Consider the following 2,807-nt stretch of genomic DNA (forward strand, 5'->3'; position numbering starts at 1 on the left):
TGGCAAAATGCAGTACTGCTGAGAAAAAGCTTACTACAGAGACACTGGGTCCTTTGACTAGCCAGATAGTACTACAATGGATCCTTCCATAGTTACTGCTCATTTTTCCTTTGCCGACACATACAGCGAATAATCTGGCCTATTCTTTATACAGCCGCCGCTTTCTTCATACACATAACAACACTAAGATAACCGAAAAATTCTTCTTCACTATAGGGGTTAACTACTGCACTGTAATTTTGCAGTGGCTACGTTCCACTTGGTAGAGGTAAAAGAGACTCTTTGGCTATAGTAAGCAGCTCTTCTAAGAGAAGAACACTCCAAAATCAAACCATTGTTCTCTAGTCTTGGGTAGTGATATAGCATTTGTACCATGATCTTCCACTATAGTTCTCTTGCTTGAGAGTAAATTCAGGAACACTATTCTGTTTCCCTATTTCCTTTCCTCATTGGGCTATTTTCCCTATTGGAGCCCTTGGGTTAATAGCACCCTGCTCTTCCAACTAGGGTTGTTGCAAGTAATAATGATAATAATAGAACCATAGAGGTCTCATTCAATATCATTATAAGAACTTCTATCATTATTATTAATTAGGAGTAGACCCTGTTTAATACATGTTTGATTGAAGGTGACAGGTACTTCAGTGGTGTTGAGCTTTTAAAAAGTGCTATAAGATTATACAACTGGACACATTATCTTCAATTCAACTTGTATAAACAAGGGTCTTCTTAAGAACACTAATAATAATAACACTAATCCTTTCTATACTTTTATTAGCAAATCCAATTATCTTATATCCTCTATTCATCCACAGACTAATCACTTGAAAGGATTAGTACAGTGGTAACGTGTCTGCCTAGCATTCACATGGCGGCAGATCAATCCCAGTCTAAGACCCTGGGTTTAAGTTGTTTACAGGGGAGGCCACTGCTGCACTTGGGGTGGTGGGTTGGGCTTGCCCGGCTGACGTTAGATCCCAGTCCGGGACCGTGAGTTTAAGTGGCTTACTGGGAAGGTCACTTCTGTGCTTGGGTACCACAGTGATAGGTTGGGCTAGCCCGGCTGACGTTCTGGTGAGCATCGATTCTGAGGATACTTGAACTGAAACCAGACACCTTTACCTTTACAAAATAAATAGAAAACTAACTGGTTACGTCTCCGGCTTCAAAACGACTAAGCCCTCTCACCTCTCCTATCCTTTCATATATGCTAAACCTAAGTAGACACCCTACCCAACCCCTTAACCATGGCCCTTGTGGTGCTTCTCACTACCCTGTGACTATGAGCAAAGCTTGAAGCTTTTATAAATTGATTCCATTGGAGTGAAAAGGTCACAGCAGTGCCTACCAACAAATAAGGTGAATTCACTTTGATGAAGCTGTTAGCCTTCTTCCATTTTAGTACATCGAAATCTTTGGGGATATCCAGATCAAGAAAGCGGCTTAATTGTGTCCTACGAGGTTTTTTTTTATTACTACGGCCTCTTTTAACGGCATTTTCGTTAAATATTTGTCAAATCAATATACAAAGAGATTATAAAGTTTTTATATCTATTCTATCTACCATGGCACTTTCTCCAATTTTTAGGTGTAGCCGACATAAAAAAAGGGACTATTATTCTCTTAGCTCCTCAGGATAAAGAACAAGAGAAGCATTTACAATAACAACTTGTATGTATTGTTTAAAAGGAATTTCCTGGGCAGAACATGAGGCAAGCAACTATAGTCCTTGAATAATGTTTGCTTAGAATTGCAACAATTACAAGTACAGAATTTATATACTGAAGGGAACACATTACACTGTCAATCATATTCTCTTCTTTAATTTTCGGAAAAAATAAGATAAAGAAAAACATTAAGATACTTTAAAACAGCTTTTAATCATTACCAGTGATAGTTCCGTATGTTTTGTAATTCATGCTTAAAATTCAAGTTGTCAATATTAAAAGGAAAGAAGGACACTACACAACAACCTGGGCATTTAAACGTCTGCAAAGCACTGGAATGAATTCAAATTCTAATTTCTTAAATCTCTATCATTTATATCTATAATCTTTATCTAATCATCATGAGGAGCAGATTTTCCAGCTCAGAAAGTCTCACTTTCTATATGCAAACTTCTTTCTCAATTATTAAAACAATTTTATTTATGGTTTTACTTCGACTACTTTCTTTAACAAGTTAAGTATTTGTGCAACCTCATCTTCCAAAATCATAAAATAAGAGTAAATTTATTTTGGTCAAAAAAGTCCACACATTCATGTGAAGTTTTACAGTTACAGACAATCGAAATTACCCAACAACATATCATATAGAATTATTAAAAATTACCAAAAGAGTAACAGCACAATCCGAGTTTGGTAACAATACCCATCCATTATCTAGATCGTTTTAGGTAGAAAAAAAAATGTATCGAAAATGAAAGTGTAAAAACAAGAGGATATACGAAGGTAACAAGGTTATCAATTATAGTAGCTGTTTCTAATACTACTACTGTCAAGTACAGCATGGATTTCCTTTTTGATAATCAATATACGCAAAATCCAATTAAAAATGACAAAAAATCAATATTGTTTTTTTATATTTTGTATCTGTCTGTCTAGCAACACAAGCGAATGAAGGCAAATTTATCAGCTTAACAAGTTATGATAATTAGGTTCTTCTTAACTTGAATCTCTAAAGCCTTCGGACCTACTGTGTCTGGAATTTACCAGGAAGGAATAAGAGTACAAATGTAAAATTCCTTTTGTCACTCTAAATCAATCCAGTAGTGAAACTGGTCCCTCACAAGATTTTAGATATAAAAT

Source organism: Palaemon carinicauda, chromosome 15 (genome assembly GCF_036898095.1).
Source record: "Palaemon carinicauda isolate YSFRI2023 chromosome 15, ASM3689809v2, whole genome shotgun sequence".
In the NCBI taxonomy this organism is placed as follows: Eukaryota; Metazoa; Arthropoda; class Malacostraca; order Decapoda; family Palaemonidae; genus Palaemon; species Palaemon carinicauda.